Source organism: Suricata suricatta, chromosome 17 (genome assembly GCF_006229205.1).
Source record: "Suricata suricatta isolate VVHF042 chromosome 17, meerkat_22Aug2017_6uvM2_HiC, whole genome shotgun sequence".
Classification (NCBI taxonomy): Eukaryota; Metazoa; Chordata; class Mammalia; order Carnivora; family Herpestidae; genus Suricata; species Suricata suricatta.
Window position 1 is genome coordinate 17,762,731 of NC_043716.1, and position 15,212 is coordinate 17,777,942.

Sequence of the window (15,212 nt, forward strand, 5' to 3'; positions counted from 1 at the left end):
GGGATAAGGGCCTAGAGGGAAGGGGGCTGCTGAAAGGTACAGTTCCCACCATTATTTACATACCTGCAATTCCTCTCCCCATTCTGTGGAGGCCGAAGTGCAGCGAGCCCACACCTGTTCCCTATGGCCTCGGCAACTGACGGGACTTTAAGGCTCAAGAGCATAAAATGAGGTTGTGTTTCTATTGAATAGCACAATTACAAGCATTTGAAATACTCACCCTCCTCTTTTTTTTAAATTTTTTTTTAATGTTTTATTTATTTTTGATACAGAGAGAGACAGAGCATGAGAGGGGGAGGGGCAGAGAGAGAAGAAGACACAGAACCAGAAGCAGGCTCCAGGCTCTGAGCTAGCTGTCAGCACAGAGCCTGAGGCGGGGCTCGAACCCACAAACGTGAGATCTGACCTGAACTGAAGTCAGAGGCTTAACCGACTGAACCAACCAGGCACCCCTTTTTTTAATGTTTTTTTTTATTGGGAGAAAGAAGGAGAGAGAGAGAATCCCGAGCAGGCTCTGCACTGTCAGCACAGAGCCCGACATGGGGCTCAAGCTCACCAACTGTGAGATCGTGACCTGAGTGGTGCCCCAACACTTGCCCTCCTTAGTCACAGTCTTCAGGAGGGCCCTGTCCCTGAGGGTGTCTGGGCCTCCCCTTCGGGAGCTAAGCCTGTTGACAAAGCTACTGGTCTGCGATGTGTCTCTGTCAGTCCCAGGAGCCCAGACCATCTAGTGGAGACAGGCTCCAGACCTTCCCCATTGATACTCTCAACTCCTAGCTCAGACCAATGGGCCAGGTTTAGCCATTCTTTACAAGGGTTAGAGATAAGGTGCAGATTTTTAGCTAACACATGCTGAACAGTGCAAGGCACTGTCCTGAGTACTTTTAATGCATAGCCCGGGATCCTCAGGGCCACCTTATCAGGGTAAGACTATTGATTATGAATCTGTATTTATTGCAAGGAAACTGAAGTTTAGAAGATTTAACTAGACATCACTGGCTATGCCTTCTCCGTCTCTTTGCCGGGACTTCTTTGTCATCCAACCTCTAGCTGCAGAGCACTGGGGCAGGGTGGGACCTGGTCCTCCCCTCCTCTGGGCTCACATAGTTATCTCATCCATGTGCTGACCTCAGCCCTGGGCTCCGAATTCTACCTGCCTCTCTGCACCTGCATATGGATTTCTAACAGACAAATGCAAACCCCGTGTGTCCAAACAGATCCGCACCCCTTCAACCTGATTCTCCCACAGTCTCCCCCATCTCAGAAGATGGCATCACCATCCTGCCTTTTCCTTTACCAAAAGCATAAAGTCGCTCTTGATTCTTGTCTTCCTTTCCCCCACATCCAGTACATCAGCAAACCCTGTCAGCTAGACTTAAAACATACACACACATACACTTGTGCATACAAACACACACACACACACACACACACACACACACACACACTCACACACAAATATGACATGATCAAAGAAAAAAATTGATACATTTGGCCTCTCTAAAATTCAAAAATTTTGAGCCCCCCCAAAGACAAGCATAGATGGGAGTAAATATTTGCATTTAATTTTACTCCTTCCCCCAAATTTGCTAGAACTACAATAAAGGGATATTTTTTCCCTCTCCAGTAGAGGAGACAACAGCTATAAAATCTTGGAAGCTGGGAAGCTGATAGAGCAGTGGTAAGGGATTTAGAGAAGCTGAGAAGCAACCAAACAAAAAAATGAGGCAACAATGAACTCCAGAGAAAACAAAGTGGTTCAAGAAAGGAAACATAATCATAATTTGCTACTGTTCGGTTCAGCTATGATTAGCATGTCCATAGTAATAACAATGTAAGTACTGAATGTTAATCGAAGGAAAATTAGAATATAATGGGACTCGGAGGATGGGAAGAGCTGTCTTTGAGGTGGAGAACAAGGGAAAGATATATGGCTAAGTCCTCATTTGCACAGTGTAAAGTCAATAAATGATCCTAAAACTGAAAAAGCAGACAGCAGCCACACAAGCTTGTTATTTTAAGCCATATGGAGAAAAATCCAAAAGATCAATTAAAAAAGTAAAATATTTGCTACAGGAGACCCAGGCAATAGTTAGGGAGACTCGGTTTTTCATATTGAGTCTTGTTAATTATTTGACTTCGGGCAAGCACGACTTTTCACAACTACACATTCTGTAGGGGCACCTAGTGGCTCAGTTGGTTAGTGTCCAACTCTTGGTCTGGGCTCAGGTCAGGATGTCATGGTTCATGGCTTTGAGCTCCGAGTTGGGCTCTACACTGATAGCTTGGAGCCTGCTTGGGATTCTCTCTTTCCCTCTCTCTGCCCCTTCCCTGCTTGTGCTCTTGGTCTCTCAAAATAAATAAATTAAAAAAAAAAAAGATGCTAAATCAGAAATGTCTCTGCTTCTGTTTTTTGAGGCTAAATTGTCCTTGAAGGACATGTGTCAGAACAAAAGAATAGACCCCTCCCCCAAAGATGACTTGAAGATCTCTTGCAAAACAGTCCCCTCTCTGGCCCTGAGGTTGACTTCCTCAGCAAGATTCCTGAGTTCTGAGGTGAGATGTGGCCAAAGCTGTGGCCTGATACGCTGTGTGTCCCGGAGATGAGAACAAGAGAACATGGGTTACGTCTCCAGGGCTGTCTGCCTTTGCTCCATTCATTCATTCACTCATTCATTTACTCAACCGATTCATATTAAGGATTTAGCAGGTTTCACTCTCCGCACACTACTGGCCCCCTGCATGGAAAGGGACAGTGCAGTCCGTGCCCTCACGGAGATAATGTTTCCCTGGAGGAAGACTAGCAAGAAACAAGGGAACAATAGAGCACCAGACACACTCAGGTAGAGAGAAATGCTTTGGAGAAAAGAATACACAATGATTCGGTAGATTTCCTTCTTTTTTTTTTTTATTTTTTTTATTTTATTTTATTTTTACAAACCCTTGTGTCGAGGGCTGACTTTCAATAGATCGCAGCGAGGGAGCTGCTCTGCTACGCAGGAAACCCCGACCCAGAAGCAGGTCATCTACGGATGGTTTAGCGCCAGGTTCCCCACGAACGTGCGTTGCGTGACGGGCGAGGGGGCGGCCCCCTTTCCGGCCGCGCCCCGACTCCCGGGACGAAGGGCTCTCCGCACCGGACCCCGGTCCCGACGCGCGGCCCGCCAGCGGGGACGGCGGGGGGACCGGCAGATTCGGTAGATTTCCGTGGGCGTGAATTCAGACAGGTTGGCCCAACAGATGGTGTTTGATCTGAGCAGTGTGGGAAGAGGGGCCACCACGCGGAGATAGGGGGGTTGGGGGACAGCTTGTGTGCAGCCCCTGAGGCAGGAACCAGCTGGGCATTCGGGGACTGAGCAGAAGTCCAGAAGCTAGGGCATTGCGGAGACGATTTTCCTCGCGTGCCATGGCAGTACGGGAGGAGGACTGTGAGCAGGTGTGAGGAGCTCTCCCACAGCTTGGTCCCCACAGAGGCCAGGGTGCTTGAAACAGGAAAGCAGGGTCCTACGAGCAAGAAGGCAGAAGGTGGGGGCAGCTGGAAGTTTCCTGAGAGAGAGGAGATGGTCACTTTGAGGGACTGGCTATTCTAACAGACCCTGGCCGGCCATCAATAAAAACAGAGCTCTGCCCTACATGCAACCTACAGCAACCAGCCCAGGACGCAAAACCACAGGCTCTCCAGCAATCAGCCCCAAACAGCCAGGACTTGGCCAGTAACCGCTAGCTTCCTTCATTTTCACCCCTGCTTCCAATTTAGGACCAACTAGTGAAAGCTGAATAGGCACCCCTAACCCATCACTCAGGATGCCCTGTCTGTCAGTCCCCGTCCAACTTCCCCTGCCAATGGCTTCCCATCTGGGTGCACCCGAAGCCTCCCCTTTTCCACTTGAAACCACTCCCACCCCTGCCCGCCATTGAGGCTTTGCCAAAGACGGGGGCTGGCTCCCAATGGGAAGCTCTGAATATGTTTGTTCTTCACTCATTTCTGAACTTCAGACAAAGGGCAGCAAGGGTCATAGGAGACAAAAGAAACAATCTGAGGTTGATTTCGGAGCTGAAACTGGCCCACTTTGCTGAGGAATTGGAAGGGGTAGAGGGCTACAGGGAAGGAAAGAGGGAAATCAAGGAGACTCACTGGGTGGTTGAGGCACCATTTCCTGAGATGAAGGCAGGACAGTGAGGCTGGCGACCAGCCGGAAGTGCGGGTTTCGATGTGTTGAGTTTGAGTGCGATTCCTATTAGATTAGATGTTGGTTTCTAGAATTCCACATCTGCGCCTGTGGCCAGAGGGGATCCAGCAAGGGAGAAGATGTGGGAAGGGGCCCCATGACGATGGTTTTTATGACCAGGATCATGGATGAAATCACAGAGGGAGAAACAAAGAGACTGGGAGGTAGGGCTGAGCCCGAGAGACTCCCAGGGTCGAGGTGGGTGGAGGAAAGGAGTCCACGGAGACGGGGAGGATCTGCCAGTGTGAACCCCAGACTGAACCCCGCACTGCTCAGCATGGCGCTGATGCTCTGGGCCACCTGTCACCGCCTTCCCCAGGGGCCCATCTCATCCCACCATCCTCTTTTGGACCAATGTATTTCCCCAGATGCATCTTCTGACTTCAGACCTTGGTGCGTGCTATTTCTTCTCTAGGATCTCAAAAGTATGGTAGATTCATTACCAATAACTCACACACCATGGCAGTGTACGAGGTAGGAAGTAAAAACTGCCCATAACCAATCCCGCGGCAATGAACTTGGGCTAAATCCTTCAGGACGTGTTTTCTGTGCAATCACTAGCGACCTCTCTCTCATACACACATACACCCAATAATCCGCACCACCCCCCCTGAAAATGGGAAGTGCCTGTTTAAAACCTTCCTTTTTTGGGGCACCTGGGTGGCTCAGTGGGTTAACCATCGACTCTTGATTTCAGCTCAGGCCATGATCTCACGGTTTGTGAGTTCAAGCTCCATATCAGGCTCTGTGCTAGCCGTAGGGAGCCTGCCTGGGAGTCTCTCTCTCTACCCCTTCTCTCTCTCTCAAAATAAAATAAAATAAATAAATAAAACTTGCTTTTTTCCTTTTAATGCATCATGGACTCTTCCCACGTCAGTACCCAGAGAGAGAGCTCACTCCTCAAAACAGATTTCATTGTATGGGGTGATCACAGTGTAACCCTTCCCCGTTGATAAAGCCTTGTCTCTTTTCTTTTTCACAATTACAAGGTGGCAACCCTCTACTTTGTACATGCCATGCAAACTCGTGCCCTTGAACTAATTCCTGGAAGTAAGATCGTGAGGTTAAAAGAGGTGAATGCTGTTAATTTAATGGATATTACCAAACTGCTCTCCAAAGAGCTCATGAGAATTCCTGCCAATAAATGTGAATGAAATTCCTGTTTATCTACAGTCTTGCCAAGACCGGGTATTGCCAATCACTTCCATTTGGTCAATTCTGTTAGAAAGATGATATTGTATTGTTGTTGAATTTGCATTTCTGAGAATATGAAGAAGATTTCTGAACAGTTTATCATAATCTTTGTCCATTTTTCTGTGGGTTTTTCCCCCCCTTTCGGTTTATAAGCTTTCTTGGTGTATTCTAAGAATCAGCCTCCTGTCTCATATATATGGATTTGTTTTTCTTTTCTTACCTTTATTTTTGCTTTATAGAGGTTTAAGAATTTTATGTGGGGGCACCTGAGTGGCTTAGTCAGTTGGGCATCTGACTCTTGGTTTCAGCTCAGGTCATGATCCCAGGGTCATGGGATGGAGTCTGGAGTCTGGCTCCTTGCTGAGCGTTGAGCCTGCTTGGGATTTCCTCTCTCTCTCTCTCTCTCTCTCTCTCTCTCTGTCTCTCTCACTCTCTCTCTCTCTCTCCTCTGCACCTCCCCCCCCAACAAAAAGCAAAACAAAACAAAAAGAAAGAACTTTATGTGATGTAGTAACTCTTTCTTTTCAAATTTGTGTCTTATGCTTATAGAGACCCCCAACAGTCCAAAGTTATTTCCTTTTTTTTTAATGTTTTTAATTTATTTTTGATACAGAGAGGGACAGAGCATGAGAGGGGAAGAGGCAGAGAGAGAAGGAGACACAGAATCAGAAGCAGCCTCCAGGTTCTGAGCTAGCTGTCAGCACAGAGCCTGATGTGGGGCTCGAACCCACGAACCGTGAGATCATGACCTGAGCCGAAGCCGGAGACTTAACCGAATGAGCCACACAGGTGCCCCCAAAGTTATTTTCTAAAACTTCTCTTTTCTCTAGAACTTTATTGGCTTTATTTACTTACATGTAAACATCTTCGAACCATCTGGAATTATTTAGGCAGGGACCTCGTTTCTCTCAGTAAATATTTATTGAATGAATGCATGAGTGGTAGAGGCATCTTGCAGCCCTAAGTAAAGTTGATGGCCTCCTAAGGGTTTAGATTGGATGGTTAATAAGGTTATTCATTCAACAAATGGTTCTAAACCACGCGCCCCTGGGGTGGAATGCGCGTGACTCTCCCAGTCCGTGGAGGAAACAGACATTAGCCTGACAGCACAAATGGATGTAAAACTTACAAAGGAGACACGCGCTCTGGGAGAGCATGGATAAAGGAGGCTGCCCTAGCCTGGGAGGTCAAGGAAGGTGTCTCTGGTTAGAGAAGCTTCTGGGACACTCAGGACCGGCACCCAAGGACTAGGGGAAACAGCGGGACCAGGCAGAGGGAGAAAACTACACTGCGGCCTGAGTGAAGGTCTCAGCCTCTCCCAGGGAGCTCTGGGGTACAGATGCATCTTCAGAGGTGCTCTGAATGAGACGAAGGGTCTGGGTCTTCATTACCCATTCCTTCTTTCCTCCAGTGCACCAGGACCGCTCTGTGAATGTTGGCCTCCAGCCCTCTTGGCAGCTGGGAGAATGAGGGCTTGGGTCCTGAAAAGGACTTCTGGGTAACACACCACGCCTCCCACTCCAGAAGTCCTCCCTAAGGAGTGGGGGTGACCCTTGGGTACTGATGGATGAATGGGAGTTCGCCAGGCACAGAGAATGGGGGCTACCTTTAGGGGAAACATGCTTTCTCCAGCACACCACCAAAGCAGGGAGACTGATTAAGAGGCTAATGGGTGAACAAGTTCATTCAAATCTGGACGTGCACATACAAAAAATTAGGAAGACAGAAAAGGCAAGTCTAACAGCACAGGCCAGAGACAACTCCTTTTAACGTTTTAGCGTATTTCTTCTCTGTTTTGCTTCTCTGCGTATTTCATTAAAATGCTAAGATTTTACTGTAGGTATGACTTGGTTTTCTGCTTTGTCTCCTACAAAGTTTTTCCTGTGCCTCTACTCTTTCTAATTACAAAAGCAGTACACACCACTCGGGAAGCACACATTTTAGAAAGAAAATGAAGGACATCCAAGGTCTGTCCTCCCCAGCTTTGCTCATCGTTGATATCTTCCTGATCCTTTGTCAGGCTGTATCTGTAGCCTGCATCTGAAAGAATGAGCCTTTTTAAACCATCACTTATCTGTCTCCTTTGAGATCCCTGGGGCAAGAGTCAGGAGTCCTGGGCTCAGTTCTAGGTCAGACATTAACAGTCACTAAGTCTCTCCTCTCCCCTTCCCTACCCCAGGGCGGAATTGTGCCTAAGGGCTAAATCTTTCCAGCCTGGATTTAACTATAATCCAAAAGAGTGGTGGCCCACGGGCCCCAGGACTGAAGGGTGGTTTTGGGGGAGAAGGACCTGAAAAGAGGCCTGGCCACCATAGGAAGGTCTTGCTGAGCACCCTGTAGCCTGGGGAAGGGGCAAAGCCCCAGAGCTGTGGCTGTTCCCTGGAGTTTCCCATACCTCCTTGCAATCCCCCCAGCATCCCAGACCCTCTTTGGCCCAACCCAGTCCTCGGCCAGAGTCTCTTCCCTTCTCCTGATCCAGCTTGGTTAACTCCTACTGGTCCTCCCGAATTCACCTCAAGGGACACCTCTTCCTGGGAGCCTCCTTGGCTTCCCCAAGAGGAATTGGACTCCCCCTCTGGCCTCTCAGAACCTCACACAACACCTCACAGCCTTATCACAGGACTTTGGGCACTTGTTTAGTGACGTCCCGCCTAGGCTTCCCCGTAACTGATGAGCAGGGCCCCCGCCTCAGTCAGCACGTAATCCCAGGTGCCAGGCTGCCTTCAAAAAGAAGTCCGGTCATAAGGCCTCTCAGAGAGAAGTCCTGGGTGTCCCCAAATTATTCCTCACTGGCAGAGCAACCTCTCCTAGAATGGCAGGCCCCCTCACTTTGTCCCCAGAGAAGCACCCCAACAACTTCTGGGTCCTTCCTTTCCTCGCATCACCTGCTTCTGCTTCCCATTTCCTGGAGTGCAGGGCTTCAAGGAAGAGGATTAGGCTTCTCTGAGTTGGGGGATGGTCTATATTTGTAGAGTGGAAGTCAAGGCTTCGTTCAAAGGCTGGAGAAGTTACATTAGGCTCTGGGCTAAGCAGCTACCTCTCCCCCTGCTGTATCTTGGAAGGACTTCGAAAAATGAATTTAGTTGGCAATGAAGGAGAGCCAGCCACAGAGCCACAGGAACATCCAGACAGACAGATGGACAGAAGAGTGCCGTCTTGTCTCTTCTAAAAGCTTTGCATTCAAGCCCAGCCTACAAGCGTGGTAGGGAGTGAGCTCCCCCCTACACCCCTGCCCTGCCCGGCAGGGGTAACATGCACACTGAGGTTGGATGGATCCCTGTTAGGAATGCCTTTACAGGATTCACAGAAAGAACTAGACCAGATAGCCTTTGATGATCCTCTAACTCAGAGATTTGATGATTCAGGTAGGAGGAGGGTCTGAAACAGAGAGAGGTTGAAAGAGCACAAACCCTGGGGCGCCCGGGTGGCTCAGTTGAGCCTCTTACTGTTGATTTCAGCTCAGGTCATGATCTCATGGTCACGGGATTGAGCCCTGCTCAGCTCAGAGCCTGCTTGGGACTCTCTGTGCCCACCCCACTTGTGTGTGTTCCTCTCTCTCACTTTCTATCTCAAAATGAATAAATAAACAGCAGGCCTGGGGGGGGACAGGGCGGGTGGGGAGTTCAGCTGGGCTGGAGGAGGGACTCCCTAGGTGAAGTCCAGGGAAAACAGACAAAGACAGAGTGTGCGTGCTGTGTCAGGACACTCTCTGCTCAGTGACTGCAAACAGCGGACAATTCATCATCAAGCTGGAAATTACAGGCAAAACCTCCAGGTGCCGCTTCCTGGAGAGAGCCCCTCTTCCTAGCAGAGTGCAGTCCTTCAACCGTTGTAGTCTCTTTGTCTGGAATTAAGACCACAAACCTGAGTGTGGCTTTTAGGCCCCGCGTGACCTGGCCCATGGCCACTCCCTGGTCTCAAGCAGTCTGCTGAGCGCCCTGCCTCGTCCAGAGCCCTCTGTCTTGGCCTAGAAGGCACGACACTCCCTCCCTTCTGGCTTCTTCAGGAAGAACTGCAGGAACCTCATTCCATCTCATCCCACTCCCTTCACTGGATAACCCCAGCCGTTCTGAGGAGCTCAGACCTAACATCACCTCTTCCAGGAAGCTCTTTTGCATACCCCAAACAAGGCCAAACTCCTTTAATTTTTTTAAGTTACTTATTTATTTTTGAGAGAGAGAGAGAACAAGAGCAGGGGAGGGGCAGAGAGACAGGGAGAGAGAATCTTAAGCAGGCTCTGCACTGTCAGTGTGGAGCCAGGTGCAGGGCTCCAGCTCACAAACCATAAGATCATGACCTGAGCCGAAACCAAGAGTCACATGTTTAATTTACTGAGCTACCCAGGAGCCCCCAAACTCCTTTTTTTTTTAATGTTTTTAATTTATTTTTGAGAGACAGAGAGAGACAGCACAAGCACGGGAGGGTCCGAGAGAGAGAGGAAGACACAGAATCTGAAGCAGGCTCCAGGCTCTGAGCTGTCAGCACAGAGCCCGATGCAGGACTCAAACCCACGAACCGTGAGATCATGACCTGAGCCGAAGCTGGACATTTAACCGACTGAGCCACCCAGGTCCCCCCAGATGTTTTTAAATGACTGTGTCCCTTAACATCTATGTCCCCTGCTAGACGGTAAGCTCTGTGGAGGTAGGGGTGTGTCCATCTTGTTCAGCACTGCCCCCCCATACCCCCAGCATCTAGCCCAGCATGGAAGAAAGGGAGGAAGGAAAGAATAGAGGAAGGGAGGGAGGGAGGGAAGAAGGAAAGTCTCTGAGAAACCTAGCAGTCTCAGTAATAGAAAAATGAGGGAAAATGAAACACGATTAATTAAATCAGACACAGAAATAGAGGCCCATATGGCAAGGTTCTATTTGTTCTACGACAGCATAAAACCTGCACATTTTTCATCAGGACTGAAATAACAAACACAAAACCACATGCACCATCTCCTGGTCCCCCAACTCCAGACCAACTTGGTCTGGGTCCAGGCGCTAGGACCCAGAAACCAAGCCGAAGGTCTGCAACCTAAGGCAAGATCAGCTATTGATTAATGATCTCCTCCATGCCAAGTATGGACTTGGTGGTTGACTTGTTTAATCCTCCAGGTCTGTGAGGTAGGAAGCTTCCAACGGGTTGAGGAATTTGATTAATGTCACACGGTTCTGGCGGCACCTGGCTGTCTCAGTTGGTGGAGCATGTGACTCTTGATCTTGGGGGTAGCTCAAGCCCCACACACTTCTGTCCCTAGATCCACCTGACGCCAACCACCACACTCTTTTCTCCTTGTAGATTCTCTGACCAAGAGGCAGAGGCACCGGCAGCAGCTGTGGGCACATTCACCAAGGCCCAGCTCCCAAAGGTGGACATTTGCCCATTTAGAATGCTCCTTCCCACCTTCAGAACAATGGGTTCTGAAACAGACATGTGATCGGGCAGGGCCAATCTTTCCTGGGTTTGGGCCGGATCTACCGGGAAAGACCGTCTTTTTCATGGAGGTGCTAAGTAAGTAGGAAACAGACTTAGGGCTCCCCTGTGACATCTTTCTTGCCCCTTGAAGAGGGTTGGCCAAAGGGCACCTGGGTGGCTCAGTCGGTTGGGTGACCGATTTCAGCTCAGGTCATGATCTCACAGTTCATGGGTTCGAGCCCTGCATTGGGCTCTGTGCTGACAGCTCAGAGCCTGGAACCTGTCCTTGGATTCTGTGTCTCCCTCTCTCTTTGACCTCCCTTACTCATGCTGTCTCTCTCTCTCAAAAATAAATAAAACATTTAAAAAAAAAAAAAGAAGAAGAGAGTCTACTGAGGACTCAAGCCAACAGAGGGAGAGAAGCAGAAAAGAGACAGGACACAGAGAACGTTGGCGCTCTAGATCCTGCCATGCCCGGACGGCCCTTGAAATTCCCGGATACACTTTTCTTCTCCTGCACAAGGTATGAGGTGGAGAAAAGTAGGCACAGCAGGATGGAGAGGAGAAGAGGGTGGACCAGGACAAGCAAGGCCTGGAACCTTCCTTTTCACTCACCCCCCAGCCTGCAAGTGACTCTGTGCCCACGCCGTCCTTCTCTGGTCTCGGGCAGCTGCAGAGTGCTGTACCCATTTGCAGAACCACAGCAGAGACGGTTTGTTCCTGGGAAACTGCAGATAAATGGGACACTTTCCAGGGAAATCAAAACAGAGAGATCTTTCCCGGTCTGGAGAGGGAGGAGGGACCAAGCCTTTGCTGCGTACCATGTGCATGTCAGGCCTTACCTGCTTCTGTGCTTTCGTGCAAGCTAGCAGGGCACCTGGGTAGCTCAGTCGGTTGAGCATTCGACTCCTGATTTCCGCTCAGGTCCTGATCTCCTGGGTCACAAGATGGCGCCCTGCATTGGGCTCAGTGCTGACAGCACAGAGCCTGCTTGGGATTGTCTCTCTCCCTCTCTCTCTGCCTCTCCCCCGCTCTCGTGCTCTTTCTCAAAATAAATAAACTTAAAACAAAATGCAAGCTATTAAACCGAAGATAGGGATTCTATGCTCAAGACTCAATGTATATCACTCACTCAAATAGGAGATATTTACTAATGAATGAAACATTTATCCCAATTAATTCTCAGAGTGGGCCAGGATGGCCATAAAGGACTGCCTTGAGCGTACACAGAATGGTGTTCTCGTTAGGAATCAGCCCTCCCACCCCACTCCCTGCTTGGGATATAGACCTGGACTGTACTGCTTTGAACGTTGTTTGTTTGCTTTAAATGTTTGCTTATTTTTGAGAGAGAGAGACTGTGTGCATGAGTGGGGGAGGGGCAGAGAGAGGAGAGAGAGAATCCCAAGCAAGCTCCTCACTGTCAGTGCAGAGCCTGATATGGGGCTCAAACCTGAGAACTGTGAGATCGTGACCTGAGCCACCCAGGCGCCTCTGAGTTTTGTTTCTTGAGGCAGCCAGGCAGCGCCTCCGCCACCACCAAAAGGCACATCTATGGGGAGAGAATGTAGATCCAGAGAAGAGAGGTTAGGGGTTCTACTTCTCTATCTGGGGAGGAGGAAAGAGGGCAGAGCTGGGACTCTGGCGAGGGAGGGTTCATCTGGAGCGGTCATGGTCAGCATCAGGGTTTACTATGTTTCTCCAACCTGCAGTTCCCACCCACTCTCCACGAGGCTCAGTAACGCTGAGTGGCCCAGACTGGCGGTCGCTATGGAAGGTTAAAGGGCAAGCAGTGCCCATGGTGGGAATAGACCCCAGGGGAGCGGAGGGCCTTCCCCAGGCCGCCCCTTCCTGAGGCCTGTGGGACAGCACAGCACCATTTCCAGGGATGCTAGCAGCCAAGTGAGAGAGGTCCGCGTGGAGGAAAAAGTGCCTCTAGGGAACCAGGTGGGGGTGGAGTCACAGCCTCAGGCATGGATGGATGGGAACCAGGCAGAGAGAACTCCCCGTTCTCCCTAGCAGGCGAACAAAGAAGCCTTGAAAGCTAGAGCCCAGATCCCATAACTTAAAGCTAAGGATGAGTCAGTCATCAGCTATTTGGTATTTGATCAGGACTCCTTCAGCTGCAGGGAACCTGATTCCCATTACCTTTCGACAAGAAAAGAAACATACTCACTCATGTAACCAAGAAATTCAAGGGATTTAGGCCTGGCTGGATCGAAAGGTGTCCTGGGACCCTATGTGTCTCTCCTCTTATATCAACTTGCCTCTGCTTGACCCCATCCCCCAACGGGATCTTACTCAGTAGTCAAAAAATGACTCCCATGTTGACACGGTCTGAGAAGCTGCAATTCCAGAGGGAAACTCTGTTTCTGAGTCCACGATAAAACTTTCAGAAGGTGTAAACTCATGGTGTTTAATAGAGAGAGATTGTGTGTGTGTGTGTGTGTGTGTGTGTGTCCCAACCACAACGAGCACACCTAGGGCGTAGAGCTCGGTTTCTGAATGCACTCTGCACGAGCTGGAATTAGGATCCCATAGAGAAAGGGCTGATCCCAAGGCAGAGCCTGGGAAAGTACACGATGAACCGAAAATATCTTCTTAAACCAGAAGGCAAGGAGGCACTTAAAGGATGATGGGGACTTGTCAAAAGGCCACAGACACTGGCTGGAAGGAGCTCTCACAAGCCAAATCTGGGGAAATTTTGAGCATCAGAATAAACAATGAGAGTAAGACCCAGTGGAACCCATTATAATCCATTAGACAAAATAAGAAGCAATGAGTCCATACTGATATGAATAAATAAGTAAATAACTTGAGTGTTTAATGAGAGACGGGATATTTACATTGTCACAAAAATACTTATTAGTTACAAAGAAAGAGAATGTAACTTCCCAGTGGACAATCCTGGCTGACACCACCTTCATTGAGTGACAATGACCATCACCCGTCCATCATGGGACAAATGAAACTTGCGCCACCTGATAGGATGCCACAAAAGGAAAACAGCTGGAGAGGGGGGCTGGCTGGCAGTCAGTAGAGGATGCGACTCTTGATCTCGGGGTTGTGAGTTCAAGCCCAACGTTGGGTGTAGAGAGTACTTAAAAATAAAATCTTAAAAAAAGGAAAAGAAAAGAAAAAGGAAGAAAGAAAGAACAGCTGCTCTTCTGGAACATTCCCACCAGATGTGGGATTAGAAAGATGCCTAATCTAATCCAAACGTAAAGAAACACCAAGCAAACCCTAATTGAGGAACATTCTACAAAACAATTGGCCGGTAATCTCAAAGGGATCAAGGTTTGATAGTTGAAGGGAAGACTCAAGAACTCTTCCAGACTGATGGAGACTAAATAGTCATGGCAAGTAATTCAATGTGTGATGGCCAGATTATGTGATGGAAAGCAGAGGGGGACCAATTTGCTGTCTACTAAGGGATCTAGCCAGGAACACTCCCCCTACTCCCTTTCCTGAGCTGGAGACTAGTCGCAGGATACACATAACTCTCCAGGAAATTTGCTGAGGAGAAGGGAGGCATTTGATGATGTAGTGATGGTGTAGATAAGCCAAGGTCCCAAGCATTTGACATCTGAAAACGTCACTTGTTTTCCTTTGACAGCAGACTTACCTTCCCAATCACATAGGAAGTTAACATTCATTTTCATGTCAAGCCCATGCATTCCATGTTTACAGGACCTATGAGTTTAGGGCAGTGGGATTAAATGATGGGAAGGTGCTCATGTTTTTTTTCTAACTTTAAAGAAAATTTTTTTACTTTTGGGAGAGAGAGACAGCACAAGTGGAGAAGGGGCAGAGAGAGGGGGGGACAGAGTATCCCAAGCAGGCCCCAAGCAGTGAGCAGGGTGTGGAGCTCGAACTCACGAACCATGAGATCACGACCTATGCCAAAGTCAGACACTCAACCCCCTGAGCCACCCAGGCACCCAGGAAGGTGCTCATCTGATTTAAGGCAACCCACAGGAGCATAAATGTGTGCCATAAAGTCGAAAGGCCAAGTTCCTTGGGATGGAAAATGGCAAATCACTGTGAGTAGAGTAAATGAAGGTGCCAATGCTGCTCAGCCCTTTCAAATGCTAATATTGGACCCATCTCAGCGTCTGACTTAGCCAGTGATACGTCCCAGCTGGGCTCTTAATCCTGAGTCACTGGCCCTGACCCACCTGACCTCCTCCTCAGGTACCACTGATGACATCACTACCCTCCAGTTGGAGGGTTCCAAGGCTCCAAGCTCTCTTCACCTCCACCAGACCTAGGATTCTCCTTCCAATAGTGCTGTGTCAGCATATCCAGCCTGCTTCGGGCTCCAGGCTTTCACTCCCAGTGCACATCCCGAGAAGACATCTCCTATCTAATCATGGACACCCCAAAGCC

At 49.1% G+C, this 15,212-nt stretch overlaps 1 long non-coding RNA gene across 1 annotated transcript; it reads right to left on the reverse strand.

Annotated features, from left to right (window-relative positions):
- Nucleotides 1-3,025: 3,025 nt before the first annotated feature.
- On the reverse strand, nt 3,026-4,284 carry LOC115282700. The gene is made up of 2 exons (XR_003904722.1): nt 4,136-4,284; nt 3,026-3,504 (listed from the first exon to the last, which is right to left on the reverse strand). It is a non-coding gene; the product is annotated as an uncharacterized LOC115282700 (long non-coding RNA).
- Nucleotides 4,285-15,212: the final 10,928 nt, after the last annotated feature.